The sequence below is a fragment of the Bos javanicus genome, chromosome 3 (genome assembly GCF_032452875.1).
Source record: "Bos javanicus breed banteng chromosome 3, ARS-OSU_banteng_1.0, whole genome shotgun sequence".
In the NCBI taxonomy this organism is placed as follows: domain Eukaryota; kingdom Metazoa; phylum Chordata; class Mammalia; order Artiodactyla; family Bovidae; genus Bos; species Bos javanicus.
Window position 1 is genome coordinate 28822339 of NC_083870.1, and position 16018 is coordinate 28838356.

The 16018-nt window shown below is 42.1% G+C and overlaps 1 protein-coding gene across 2 annotated transcripts in view; it reads right to left on the minus strand.

Moving 5' to 3' along the window:
* LOC133243468 (uncharacterized) overlaps positions 1-16018 on the minus strand; it is a 63537-nt gene that overhangs the window by 30167 nt on the left and 17352 nt on the right. The window contains exon 1 of one of the 2 annotated variants that reach the window (XM_061410424.1): positions 5369-8552. The exons of the other annotated variant lie outside the window; for it this stretch is intronic. The gene's annotated coding sequence lies outside the window, so the exon portion shown is untranslated. Of the gene's footprint in view, positions 1-5368; positions 8553-16018 lie in introns of those variants that run through there. 2 annotated transcript variants of the gene reach the window in all.

Consider the following 16018-nt stretch of genomic DNA (forward strand, 5'->3'; position numbering starts at 1 on the left):
GCAGCAGCTCACTAATCTGACTGCTGCCCCTGCTCGCCTCATTAAAGGTGATCTGATCCTGTAGAGTGCCAGTCTCGTTCTTTTTCTGAACCTCGCCTACTCTAACTCCTGACCTTACATTTTTGGTGCCAAAACCCGGGGGGTTGAGGTTCCTTCTCCTTCTCCACGGACAGCTCTTTGGAGAGTGGAAGCCTGCCGAGCTCACTTTCCTGCCCGGGCTCCTTGAGAGGACGCCCTGTGACTTCATGAGCGGTACAAGTCCTGTGTAAGGGCTTTATTGGTTTTCCACGTACCACGAGGAATATTGGCCTCTCTCTCTTCCTGCTTTCTCTACACTCTCTTTTTCGTGAGACTGACCAACTCCAGGACATAAGCCTTTTGCCATTCAACCGCTTTACATGCAACACTCCATTCAAGCCGGCCCCTAAATTAAGGTAAGATCCAATCTGGACGGTTTTCTAGAAGCGCCCTAAAACTTAGTCCTCTCCGGGTCCCGGGGACCCCCAGCCTAAGGCCACTCTGAAGGCAACGGTGGGGGATGCTCCACCTCGACACAGAGCTCTCTTCTCGTAACTCCTATTGCAACTAGGGGTGACGCCTTAAGCTCCCAGTAGGAGCCTCTGCTTGCCTTTCAATTATGGGGTCTGGCTAATCTCTCCCAAAGGATTCCCCTCTGGCCTGTGTTCTTAAAAATCTCAAGCCACTCTCTCTCACTGAACTCAAAGCTAATCGCTTAAAACGACTCTGTATACAGATCTGGCCTCAATACCAATTAGACAACCAAAACCGCTGGCCTGAGTTCGGGACTTACTATCTCAATATTTTATCAGATCTCACTAAGTTCCTCAAATGGAATGGCAAAGGGCTGGAGGTCCCACATGCCCAAGCCTTTTGGGCCCTTTGGAACAGGCCCTGCCTATGCAAAAACTGCTCCACCCATGAGGTCCTTCTATGCACCTTGCCTCCCAAACAAAAGGGCTCTTCTTCTTCAACCGCCAGTCAAGACCTTCTGCACCCCAGAGTCTGACACAGCAGACGAGCCCCCTCCCTATCCACCACCCCACCAACCCTCTCCTTCCCCCTCATCCAATTCCAAAACCTCTCCTGACTCCCCCTCAACCCCCGCTACCCCATCTCCCTGACTCCACCTCCCCTCTTCTCTCTCCTCCTCCCACACGGTCCTGTACCCAACACGTTTCCCCTGAGAGAGGTGGCAGGACCAGAGGGCCCCACCTGAGTCCACGTGCCATTTTCATTGTCAGATGAGCCAGATAGAAGAAAAGTTAGGATCATTTTCTGAAAATCCTACCAGATACAGAAAAGAATTCTGAGACTCTCCCAGGCCTATAACCTCACATGGAGTGACATATATTATATCCTAAATGCCACTCTCACCCCAGATGAAAAAGACCATATCTGGCAAGCAGCAAAAGCCCATGCCCATCACTTGCATAACCAAGACCGGGATAGCCCAGTTGTTGATGAGGCGGTGCCTCAATTAGATCCCCACTGGACTTACCAGCTCAATGACCCAGGTATCAAGAGACTCAATCATATGATTACTTGCCTTCTAGAAGGAATGCAGAAAAATACTCATATCCATGTCAATTATGATAAAGTCAGAGAAATCACCCAAGGGGCAGATGAAAATCCAGCCCTACTCTTGGTACGCCTCATAGAGGCAGTCCAAAAGTATATTAACCTAGATATCACCACCCCTGCTGGATTACTCTACCTTCATGTTCAATTCATCAGCCAGTCTGCCCCTGACATTAGACGCAAGCTTTGACAACTAGAGAAGGGACTTAAGAACCCCCCGGACCCTGCTTCCGATGTAACCAGTCAGGATACTGAGCAAAGGCATGCCCAAACCCGAGGCCCCCTACAAAAGCATGCCCGACCTGTGGCCAAGGGGACACTGGAAGATGGACTGTCCCCAGGGGTGCCCTGATGCCCCTGGAGAGGTCCCCACCTCCCAGACCTGGAGAATGGAATGTCCACAGAGACACCCTAGCACCCCTGGGGAGATCCCCACTTCTCCCCAGAACCCCAGCCCAACACTATGAGAGTTGTTCCAATGATGGGGCCCATGTTCCAGCCCCCCAGCCTGTGTCCCGGACACGAGCTCAGAACTTAGGGCAGACAGGGTAGTGGCTGGAAAAAAGACCTCCTTTATAATAGACACTGGAGCCACTTTCTCTCTCTTAACTTCCTACTCTGGCCTAACTCAGAACTCACAATCAAGGTGGTCTCTGGAGTTCCCTTAAGGCCAAAAATCAGCCCTCCATTACTCCGTCAATTTGGAAAATCGACCGTCGTACCTCATCCCTCATAATGTTTAAGTGCCCAATGGCATTCCTGCTGCTGCTGCTGCTGCTAAGTCGCTTCAGTCGTGTCTGACTCTGTGCGACCCCATAGATGGCAGCTCAACAGGCTCCACCATCCCTGGGATTCTCCAGGCAAGAACACTGGAGTGGGTTGCCATTTCCTTCTCCAATGCATGAAAGTGAAAAGTGAAAGTAAAGTTGCTCAGTCGTGTCCGACTCTTCGAGACCCCATGGACTGCAGCCCACCAGGGTCCTCCATCCATGGGATTTTCCAGGCAAGAGTACTGGAGTGGGGTGCCATTGCCTTCTCCGATGGCACTCCTAGGGAGAGATCTATTATCCAAATTGGGAGTCTTTATTACCATACCCCATCCCCTTGATACAGTCTCTATATTCTGCATGCAGATGGCACCTGGACCATCCCTATCCCTCACCCCTGACCTTCCCTTGGATCTACCCACCTTAGACCCCCAAGTCTGAGACACTGATCACCCATCCATAGCCAAACATCATCCCCCAGTCCACATTACACTAAAAGACCCCTCGACTATAATCACCCAACAACAGTACTCTCTCACCCCAGAGGCCCACAAGGGACTTAAGCCTATCATACACCGTCTTCTTCAAGCCTCTATCTTAATTCCTACCCATTCACCACACAACACCCCTATTCTGGCAGTAAGAAAGGGACCAAACTCTTTGAGACTGGTCCAGGACCAGAGAAAAATCAGTGAGGCTATTAACACCAACATTCCCAGTAGTCCCTAACCCTTACACCCTTCTGTCTACCATACCCCCAACTGCAACCCACTTCACAGTATTAGATCTCAAAGACACCTTTTTCACCATCCCCCTCCACTCCTTCTCCCAACCCCTTTTCGCCTTCACCTGGCAAGACCCCAAGACTCACATTTCCCAACAACTAACATGGACAGTTCTCCTCCAGGGGTTCAGAGACAGCCTCCACTTTTTTGGACAGGCTTTACAAAAGGGCCTACAGACACTCGACCTAGCTCCAAGTCATCTCCTCCAATATGTAGCTGACCTCCTCCTTTGTAGGCCAACCTGAAAACTCTGCTTCCAACATACTCCCAAACTCCTTGGGGCCCTGGGATCCTGGGGTTATCGGGTGTCCTGATCCAAGGCCCAAGAAGTACAGACAAATGTCACCTACTTGGTCTCTCTATATCCCACCAACAAAGAACTATTCCCCCAGATAGAATCCAGGCCTTGATTAACTGTCCACTTCCAAAAACAAAAAGGGAACTCCTGTCTATGCTCGACCTCCTAAACTTTTTCCGTATCTGGATCCCTAACTTTCCCCTCATTGCAAAGCTGCTCTATGAGGCAACTAAAGAATGTCTGGATGAGCCCCTCTTTAACCCCTTCTCGCTGGCCAATCCTCTTTGCCAGCTCACCCAGAGCATCCTCCGAGTGCCAACTCTCCACCTGCCAGATCACACCAGACCATTCTTTCTCTTTGCCCATTCCAACCAAGGACACGCCCCGGGACTTCTATGTCAGTGGGCCAGAGACACCTGGGCTCCCATAGCCTATCTGTCAAAACAGCTTGACATGGTGACCAAGGGGTGGCCTCCCTGTATACAGGCCATGGCTGCTATCGCAGCCCTCGTACCCAAAGCAAATAAACTCTCTAGGCATGCCCCTTTAACAGTCTGTTCTCCACACACCTTCCAAGACTTACTATCACTTCAGGCTTTCCTCTCTTTCCACTTCCAGGGTACAGGTCCTACATGCCTTTCTCTTCGACCCTCAGCTCTCATTCTCCCCCTGCTCTCCCCTTAACCCTGCCAGCTTATTACCTACATCCTCTACAACAGACCCTCTCCTACATAGCTACAGCCTAACAGTAGATCTTACCCAAAACCCATTTCAAAATTTAACAGATAAGCCCATCCTAGACCCAGACACCCAACACTGGTTCACTGATGGCAGCTCTCAAAAATCCCCACACTTTGCAGCAGGATATGCCATCATCCAGGGGGACCTTCATCACAATCACGAAACCCAGGCAATTGAAGTTTCACCTCTGCCACCTCACACCACCTCCCAACAGGCAGAACTGATAGCTCTCACCAGAGCTTTGACTCTGGCTAAAAATCTAAGAGTTAACATCCACACAGACTCCAAATATGCCTATAACATACTTCACTCAAACATCCTAATATGGAGAGAGAGGTTTTCTAACCCAAAAGGGATCCCCCATTATTAATTCAGACCTGATCCACAAACTTCTAGAAGCAGCACTCTTACCAAACAAAGCTGCCATCCTCTACTGTCGGAGAAGGCAATGGCACCCCGCTCCAGTACTCTTGCCTGGAGAGTCCCATGGACGGAGTAAGGGACATCAAAAGAGAAGTCTCATATCAGCCTACAACAATGTTGCAGACCAGAAGGCAAAAGAGATAGCCCTGTCCCATCCCTCCCTCCAGTCCCCTGTCATCTTAGCTCTGATTCCATCCGACCCTCCCACCACCAGAAAAATACTCTTATCTACACTCACTCTTTCATCCCTCATCCAAGACACTCCAACAGCTCCTCTGTAACCACTTCCCCATATCCACTGCTGACCAATAATATTTAGATAACCTTACCTGCTCCTGTCAAACATGTCAATGTATTAATCCCAATTCCAACCTTAAACCTACCTCCCTTCCAACCCATCAAATGCGAGGCAGCCTCCCAGCGCAAGATTGGCAGATAGACTTTACTCATATGCCCCCAGTTCAGAGATTTAGATACCTCCTGGTCCTTGTGGACACTTTTTCAGGATAGGTAGAAGCATTTCCCACTACAAACAAAAGAGTCCACACTGTGGCCCAAATCCTCCTCAGAGAAATTATCCCCAGGTTTGGCCTGCCTTCATCCCTCCAGTCTGATAAGGGCCCAGAATTTACATCCAAAGTCACCCAACAACTTGTCCAATTCTTACAGATACCCTGGAAATTTCACATTCCATATCATCCCCAGTCCTCAGGAAAGGTAGAAAGAATGAATAGAATAATCAAAGAAACTCTTACCAAATTAATCTGGATTGGACTAAATGTTTGCCGATTGTTCTCCTCACAGTGTGGGCTTTGCCGAGAAAGCCCCTGGGGCTGTGCCCCTTTGAGGTGATGTATGGAAGGCCCATACTCCCTCCTGGACTCCCCCCTGAACCTCCTCCCATACCGAGCTTCCTACACTCCCCTCTGCTGGCGGAACTCTGCAATGCTCTCTGGAAATACGTCAACCACAACTTGCCTGCCCCTGATCCCCAAGCCCCCTTGGCCCCTTTACAGTTGGGGACATGGTCTATCTGTCAGATAATCCCCAGGGTGACCTAACCCCAAAGTGGCAGGGACCATTCAAAATCATTCTCCTTACCCCAACTGCAGCTAAATTCAAGAAGGTCACCTCCTGGGTACACCTCTCACCTAAAACGGGTCACCTCCGATCCTGCGTTGCCCTCCTTAACTGACCCCTATCAGGTCTCCCTCACAGGATCCACCTCCTTAAAATTCACCCAGCGACAACCTCTGTCAGCCATCCGAGAAGACGCTGAATGACCTGGACACTCACAACCTACAACTGTTCCTGACCCAACAGCTCCAACCCTGATATAACAGAAACATGCCTAGACAAAAGCCTGTAGTTAACTCTTAACATGTTTTGAAATAGACAACCCACTTTGCCTGAGATGTCAGCCTTAGACAGATTAGTACAACTTCAAGCCAAAATTAAAAAAAAAAAAAAAATGAGGGCAAAGTGACCTTTTAAATCTTAAAGCACAAAACTGAGTTCTCTGTCTGTCAGTAAAAAAGGTTTGTGGAAAGTGAAACCCAAGAAGAAAGTTCTATGTGTGGTACATTTTATTAAGAGAAAAAGAGGTATGGCTTACAGATGGCTATTCGGGCAAATAAAGTGATGAATACAGAAAGTGTAAAAAAGGTTTGTGGTAAGTAGAAGAGAGTTTTGTGCATGATACAAGTTTCTTAAGACATTAAACTGCCTTTGTCTTAAACGGCCTTTGCAAAAAAAAAAAAAAAACAACATATGTTTCTATCCTATTACCCACTGGAGACACTCCTCAAAGAAGAAGAGGTAAAACAAATAGTCTATCCCCAAGGAAAATGCTCCCACAGAAAAAGACGAGCTGTCATAGCCCCCCTCCTGATTGGGACTGCCATAGCAGCAGCCCTGGACACCAAGATTGGGGGCATCTAAACCTCGGCCCATTTTTACTACTAACTGTCCCAAGAACTTAATGAGGATATGGAGCAAGTAGCAGAGTCCTTCGTTTCAGCCCAAAGGCAAATTAACTCATTGGCTTCTGTGGCCCTACAAAATAGGTGAGCCCTGGACCTTCTCACCACAGAAAAGGGGGGGACCTGCCTTTTTCTAGGGGAATACTGCTGCTATTTTGTTAATGAAACGGGCATAGTCCAGGGCAGAATCAAAGAACTTAGAGACAGAATTGAACACTGCAAAAAAGAGTTACAAAACCTTTACACTCCCCAAAACCTGTTCCAACAAGCCCTCCCTTGGTTACTCCCTTTCTTGAGACCATTGGTACTTATTTTATTCCTCTTATTTGGACCCTGTCTCCTCAATATCTTTCAAAGGTTTCTCTAGGAACGGATTCCGGCCATCTCTCGAGACCAAGTCAAGACTGTTCTTTTGCTTGAAACCCTGATGGCGAGAATAAAAAATCAACACTACAGGCCTTGGACTTCCTTCCTCCCAGACTACAAACCCCTGACCCTCATTTATCAGCACGAAGAAGCCCTGAACATTAACAGCGCCAACACCTCTTTCTCTTTTTATATATATTTTATATATATATTTATATATATATATATTTTATATATATTCCTTAAGGTCTGGAATGAAGGAAAGTTGCATGGCCCAAGGTAGCCTGGAGTTAAAACTGCCCTCCAGGTCCTCCCCACCATTCTAGACAAAACAAAGAACTTTCTCACCAGAAGAAAAAAATAGACATTAGGTTGATTACGCCCAGCTCCAAGCCGGCCCAGCCTCTGGCCCATCTCCAGAACTCCTTGCCCCAGCCATTTAAGAGATAACTACTCCTAGCAACCTTGGAAAACAACAGGCCCCCTTAAGACAGTAGCTTTCTACATACATGCCTATATATACTTACTCTTTTCTTGGGTTAGTGCAGTAGCTCACTAATCTGACTGCTGCCCCTTCTCGCCTCATTAGAGGTGATCTGTTCCTGTAGAGTGCCAGTCTCGTTCTTTTTCTGAACCTCGCCTCTTCTAACTCCGGACCTTACAGGAGGTACATGACCTGGGGAAGTGAGTGAAGATTTCTGAAGTGAGATTTCACTTAAATTGAGTTTAAAGAGTTGTTTAAAATTGGTTAGACGAGGCAGCAGTGGTCTAGTGAACCAGCTCACTGGAGAAGGAAAAAAAGCTTGATTTGTAACATTTGAGAATTTCCTCGGTGTATATATTCCTGCTGCTGCTGCTGCAGTTTAGTCAGTCAGCCATGTCCCACTCTTTGTGACCCCATGGACTGTAGCCTGCCAAGCTCCTCTGTCTATAGAATTTTCCAGGCAAGAATACTGAAGTGGGTAGCCATTTCCTTTCCCAGGGGATCTTCCTGACCCAGGGGCTGAACCCTGGGTCCTGCACTGCAGGCAGATTCTTTAATACTGAGCCACCTGGGAAGCCCCATATACACTTCTAGCATGGCCAATTTTAAATTATCAACATGATGTCATATAAACATAGAATTAGAAAGAGATGCACACAATTGGCTTTCATAAGTTAGTATGAGTACACAACACTAAGTCGAAGGTGTGGGGGAAACAGCACGTGCATCAAAAAATAAATACCAATTTTCTTTCTTGTACAAGACATTTTATCATGGAAAAAAGACCCAGTGGACCCCCTCCCCCACCAGTTGTCATTGTAGTTAAAGAACAATGCTCAGAAACAATAACTGCATTTTTTTGGCAGCATACCAATGATGAGCACCACAATGATTAATTCAACTAAGGAACTTCTAGACCTTGTCCTGTAAAAGCAGACAATATTATTTGTCTGAGATCAATGACAAGTAAATGCAGAGGTGTGATTCAAATGCTAAGTAGCCTAAAGAGGATGCTTTTTCCACTACAGAAATCTTCTTTACTACCACATCCTGTTAGGATACTTGGAAAATCCTCACACCCCCATTAGTCTGGAATCAAATATTTCAGAATTGTTTTTGTAAGATGGAAAAGTCCACTTGGTTTTTTTTTTTTTTTTTTGGTTTTGAAGGAATTTAAAAGCTAGTCTTTAACCCATACAGTGATGATTTTGACAGGGTGCCAATATCATTCAATGGTGACAGAATAGTTTCTTCAACATATAGTGCTGGGACATCTCAACATCCACTTGCAAAAGTATGAAGTTGAACCCCTACTTCACATCATATCAAAAAAATCAACTCAAAAATGGGTGATGATGGATAATGACCTAAACATCAAGATCCAAATCATAAATCTCTTACAAGAAAACATAAGAATAAATTGTCATGATCCTGGATTTAAAAATTGTTTGTTAAATATGACACCAAAAATATGAGTAACAAAATAAAATATAGGTAAACTGAACTTCACCAAAATTAAAGACTTTTGTACATTGAAGAACATTACCAGTAAAGTGAAAAGAAAATCTATTGAATGGTAGAAACATTTGCAACCATATATTGATAATGGTCTGGTATCCATAATATATAAAGAACTCATAAATCAACAGCAAAAAGAAAAAACTCAATTTAAAAGTGGGCAAAGGACTTGATTAGTTACCACGGAAATGTGAACCAACACCACATCACCATCCCTAAGGTAGCTAGTGATGAGGTGCCTAATCACCACCCCTGCTGCTGCTAAGTAGCTTCAGTCGTGTCCAACTCTGTGCGACCCGATACACGGCAGCCCACCAGGCTCCCCCGTCCCTGGGATTCTCCAGGCAAGAACACTGAAGTGGGTTGCCATTTCCTTCTCCAATGCATGAAAGTGAAAAGTGAAAGTGAAGTCGCTCAGTCGTGTCTGACTCTTAGCGACCCCAGGGACTACAGCCCACCAGGCTCCTCAGTCCATGGGATTTTCCAGGCAAGAGTATTGGAGTGGGGTGCCATAGGCTAGCTATAATAATTAAAAAACAAACAAACAGAAAATAAATGTTGACAAGCCTGCAGGGAAACTAGAACCTTCCTGCATTGCTTATGGGAGCATAAAATGATTCAGCATTTTCATGGAAAATCATTTGGTGATTCCTCAAAAAAGTTAAACATGGCGTTGCTACCTGACCAAGCAATTCTACTGTTAAGTACACACCCAAAAGAATTAAAGATAAGAACTTAAATAAATACATGTTCATAGCATCACTTTTCATTTTAGCCAAAAATGTAAACAATATGAATGTCCATCAATAATTGAATGGATAAATAAACTGTGGTATGAGGACTTCCCTGATGGTCTGGTGGGTAAGACTCTGCACTTCCACTGCAGGCGGCATGGGTTTGATCCCTGGTTGGGGGAGTTCTGCATGCTATGTGGTGTACAAAAATAAATGAAAAAAAGTAAACATGCAATTAAATATTGAGCCATAAAAAGAAATACTGTTATATGCTATAACATAAATGAAGTCCAAAAATATTATTAAATGAATGAAAGTAAACACAAAAGGTCACGTATCGTATGTTTCCATTTATATGAAATATCCAGAAGAGGTAAATCCACAGAGACAGAACATATATTTGTAGCTGCCAGCAGCTGGGGGTGGGGCAAATGGGAAGTAACAGTTTAGTGGGTATGGGCTTTCCTTTTGGGTGATGAAAATGCTTTGGAACTAGAGGTGCTAGTTGCACAACACTAAATTTGGAAAACTCAGCAGTGGCCACATGACTGGAAAAGGTCAGTTTTCATTCCAATCCCAAAGAAAGGCAATGCCAAAGAATGCTCAAACTACCACACAATTGCACTCACCTCACACGCTAGTAAAGTAATGCTCAAAATTCTCCAAGCCAGGCTTCAGCAATACGTGAACTGTGAACTTCCTGATGTTCAAGCTGGTTTTAGAAAAGGCAGAGGAACCAGAGATCAAATTGCCAACATCCGCTGGATCATGGAAAAAGCAAGAGAGTTCCAGAAAAACATGTATTTCTGCTTTATTGACTATGCCAAAGCCTTTGACTGTGTGGATCACAATAAACTGTGGAAAATTGTGAAAGAGATGGGAATACCCAGACCACCTGACCTGCCTGTGAGAAATCTGTATGCAGGTCAGGAAGCAACAGTTAGAATCGGACATGGAAAAAAAAAAAAAAGAACTGGACATGGAACAACAGACTGGTTCCAAATAGGAAAAGGAGTTCGTCAAGGCTGTATATTGTCACCCTGCTTATTTAACTTCTATGCAGAGTACATCATGAGAAACGCTGGACTGGAAGAAACACAAGCTGGAATCAAGATTGCCGGGAGAAATATCAATAACCTCAGATATGCAGATGACACCACCCTTATGGCAGAAAGTGAAGAGGAACTCAAAAGCCTCTTGATGAAAGTGAAAGAGGAGAGTGAAAAAGTTGGCTTAAAGCTCAACATTCTGAAAACGAAGATCGTGGCATCTGGTCCCATCACTTCATGGGAAATAGATGGGGAAACAGTGGAAACAGTGTCAGACTTTATTTTTTGGGGCTCCAAAATCACAGCAGATGGTGACTGCAGCCATGAAATTAAAAGACGCTTACTCCTTGGAAGGAAAGTTATGACCAACCCAGATAGCATATTCAAAAGCAGAGACATTACTTTGCCAACAAAGGTCCATCTAGTCAAGGCTATGGTTTTTCCAGTGGTCATGTATGGATGTGAGAGTTGGACTGTGAAGAAGGCTGAGGGCTGAAGAATTGATGCTTTTGAACTGTGGTGTTGGAGAAGACTCTTGAGAGTCTCTTGGACTGCCAGGAGATCCAACCAGTCCATTCTGAAGGAGATCAGCCCTGGGATTTCTTTGGAAGGAATGATGCTAAAGCTGAAATTCCAGTACTTTGGCCACCTCATGCAAAGAGTTGACTCATTGGAAAAGACTCTGATGCTGGGAGGGATTGGGGGCAGGAGGAGAAGGGGACGACAGAGGATGAGATGGCTGGATGGCATCACTGACTCGATGGACGTGAGTTTGGGTGAACTCTGGGAGTTGGTAATGGACAGGGAGGCCTGTGTGCTGTGGTTCATGGGGTCGCAAAGAGTCGGATAGGACTGAGCGACTGAACTGACTGAACTGAAATGTACTAAGTACAACTGGAATGTTCACTTGAAAATGGTTACTATTTTGTGACATGAATCTTACCTCAGTTTAAAAACAATAAAGTCTTTAATCTATAATTGAGGTTCATGTTAAGCAAACAAAAAGATCGTCTCAAAGTTGCACTGATTTTCATTTTCTGTTAAGATCAAATGAATTTCATTTTGTGTTTTGGAATTGTTTTATTGAGTTTGAAAACTATACTTCCTGTGGCTTTCAATCCTAAACAAAACAGTAAGAAAGTTACAAGATTGGTGGTTTGGGGTTTTTTTCTCAAGTGTTTTAAAACATTTTTGAGATTTTTAATAGTAAAAGGAAATCATATTTAGGACAGCTGGATCATTTCTACATAATTGGCTTTTCATCCTTGATCTGGGTTTGAACTGTTTACCCCCACTTTACTATTTAACCATTATCAGCTTCATTAATTAAACAGAAACAACCTCTAATCATTTATAAAATGCATGTCAAAGAAAATTTAAACAAAGAATAGGATCTGGGCAAAATAACATCTCTCTTTTTTTTCCCCCAGTTTTTATTTATTTATTTTTAAATATAAATTTATTTATTTTAATTGGAGACTAATTATATTACAGTATTGTATTGGTTTTGCCATACATTGACATGAATCCGCTCTTTAAAAGCTGCTGCAACTAATCATAGGAGTTTCCAAGTTATTTTGTTGTTGTTTTCCATTTATTATGAAAAAATACTGAAGACCTACAGCGTTTCTCTTGGTGTAGTTATCTGAATTCTTTTAAACAAGAGTAATTCTGTTAACAACACTTTCACTGATATGAAAAATAGAATTTTCAGCAGCTTATTTATATCTATAAGCTATAAAACTCAGATTCCTATTTAATCAAGCCTTTAGATACATCTATTTGAATAGAATACTTTCTGTTCTACTTAACTTTTAGTTGATTGAGTAAAAAATAGCATGGGAGACAGTTTATGATATGCTTAAAAGAGTGTACAAGCAAAATTATCAGTTTGTGTATCCATAAACAAAATTAGATTTAAATATTCAATTCCAAAAGATTGTTCTACTGGATTTTAATGAGACTGCCACAAAGCTCTAAGTGATTTATAGGAAAATATGCTCCAATCTTGTAATTTTTTTCCCCAAGGCTTTGTATTTTATAAAGTTGAGACTATTAGAAAAATAAGGCAAAAAACTAGAATGCTAGTTCAAAATATAAGGGATAATGATGAGATGCAGACTTTATATATATGTAAATGATGCTAGTGGCTGATCATCAGTTGAACCTGTGCTTTGAGTTTCTTCTCTAGTTCACCATTGCACTTAACTGATTAAGGCATCAGTCTGTAGCTATAGAGAAGGAATGGCTTCTTAGGCTGATTCCATCAATGATCTTTTTCTGTTACTATCCCATTGGACTCTTGGTCTTCGGCTATCTTCTTCACTATTGCATTCCTAGTGCCCATTACAGGGCCTAACTCACAATAAATGCTCAATAAATATTTCTTGATTTGAATAAACAAATAAATTAAGAATGAGTGGCAGCTATGCTAAACAGCTGAGTTACCTATACAGGGAGTGAAAGTAAAGATGTAAAAAAGTAATGCCTCTGGCATTTTTTTTTAAAGAAAGTCAAAATACCCAACTAAGGACTTCATTATTTTACACCTTCTGTTTTGAATTCAAGATTTATTTATTCTTATTTTGTGGGAGGAAAACTGAGCACTGGTAGTTGACAGTTTGTTTATGTATCTATTAGTGCTTTTACTCCCTGGGCTATAAGTTGGTTTTATTCATATTTATCTAATGAATTAATCATATATATACAGAGACCATGCTTATTTTTATTTCCCTGGTGCTTAATACAGTCACTTGCACATAAGATATAATCAATAAATGCCTGTTGAACCCAAAGTTGATACTTTCTCTAAAATATTTTCCTCTTCATTTTTATTTTGTTTCTAGTATATTAATGTATCAATAGTACAGTCCTTTCAGAATACAGAAATTGTAGGTAATAGTAGGGACATTTCTATGTATTTATAACTTATACTTAATACATTAAAAAAATCTTATTGATTAGCACTGGTTTATTTTACAGCTCCAAAAATGTATGGCTTCTAATTAACAGTAAATAATATTTCATGATATTTCTTCACTCAGCTTTTGCAGAATAGTATATATTTTTAAGATCTTATTAATAAAATAATCAATGAAAAATTAATTATTATAACAATCTTAATTTCAAAGGTGGGAAATTTTTCCTATCTAGAGAATTTTTAAACTAATACTGCCCAGTATTTTCTTATAATACTAGTGAAAATCTTCAGAGAAAAAAGTATTATTTTTTCCTCCAAAGTGGCAAAGGTACAGGACAACTTGTTAAGGGTTCTCATTTTGAGGGAGAAAAAAATCACCTGGTTTAAACAGCCAGGTAAATCTCCTTTGTGTGAATTAAAGAGCTGAATAATATCAGAGAAAATTTGAAAGTCACTGTTTACAATACTCACAGTCTTTACCTGGAAATTTCACCTTTGGTTTTAGGCTGTCAGATATTTTGTATAAATTCACTTTAAAATACAGAATTAAGTCTTCTAAGACTTCTTTTCATTATACTTCCCCTTTTCCTTAATCAATATCCAATTTGGCATAATGTTATAGAAATGCACATGGTTTGTGCAGACCATTTAGTTTTGTTTTAGCTTTATCAGCCTATTTTATTTAATGGGATATTAACAGATCAGCTCAGGCTCTAATTGTAAGGATAAAGTATTATTCACATTTTTAACATAGTGTTTATAAAATTTTATGTAATGCTTATAAATTTCTGTGTAGTGCTTACAAATACTTGGCATTTCCTTTTTTATTAGTACCAGAGTTAGAATGGGTATATTGAAAATTATCTATGAAGGAGGATAGTTGTTCTTTCTTGTTTTTTAACTAAATCGAGTAATTCTTTGTTAGTAGCTCTTCTGAGTCCTGCCAGAATGGAGTTGTATTATTTTGACAAAATGCAGAAGTGGCACTAATAGTTACTAAAAAGCATCAAAACATTAACCTTTAGCAACCTCATTTTTCACTTGGTACCTTTGTTTAAATATTTTATCAAACTGAAGTTAAACACTAAAAATTAAAGTGAACAACTAATCTATTCTCTTCAGCCTAAAAAGAATAAATGTGATAGAAAGTAAAAGCATTAGAAGGAAAAACAGTGTAAACTAGTGTTTTAGTGTTAACTGATACAGTTCTAATTTTTTATAACTAGTGAAACTGAAGTGTCAGAGACGGAATAGTGCAAGAAACACTTTACCATTTAATCTTCAGAATTTTAAGATTATAGATTCAATAGTATCAGGAACTGGTTTATTAAACATTATATGAACACTCTGGATTAAAGGATTTTCAGGGATTTCCTTGGTTGTCCAGTCGTTAGAAGTCCTTGTTCTCACTGTCAAGGACGTGAGTTCATTCCCCAATCGGGGAACTAAGATCCTGCACGCCATGAGGCCAAAATAACAAGAACAAAATAAATTTCAGATCAGAATATTTTAGCCCTCTAATCACAAATTTAATTGAGCTCAATTACAGAACACCTGAATAGGGAGTTCTTAACAAATATTAACAACTGCCCTAAATTTGTTGCCACTTGACTATAAACTAAGCACTTCTCTGACTACTAAAACAGAAGATAAATAAAATATAAATCATTTCTAGGTAGGAAGTAGGACATGAATGTAGGTAACTACTATACAGGGTTCAATAGAGTTCAGTCACTCAATCGTGTCTGACTCTGCGACCCCATGAATCCCAGCACACCAGGCTTCCCTGTCCATCACCATCTCCCGGAGTTCACTCAGACTCACGTCCATCGAGTCAGTGATGCCATCCAGCCATCTCATCCTCTGTCATCCCCTTCTCTTCCTGCCCCCAATCCCTCCCAGCATCACAGTCTTTTCCAATGAGTCAACTCTTTGCATGAGGTGGCCAAAGTACTGGAATTTCAGCTTTAGCATCATTCCTTCCAAAGAAATCCCAGGGCTGATCTCCTTCAGAATGGACTGGTTGGATCTCCTGGCAGTCCAAGGGACTCTCAAGAGTCTTCTCCAACACCACAGTTCAAAAGAATCAATTCTTCGGCGCTCAGCCTTCTTCACAGTCCAACTCTCACATCCATACATGACCACAGGAAAAACCATAGCCTTGACTAGATGGACCTTTGTTGGCAAAGTAATGTCTCTGCTTTTGAATATGCTGTCTAGGTTGGTCATAACTTTCCTTCCAAGGAGTAAGCGTCTTTTAATTTCATGGCTGCAGTCACCATCTGCTGTGATTTTGGAGCCCAGAAAAATAAAGTCTGACACTGTTTCCACTGTTTCCCCATCTATTTCCCA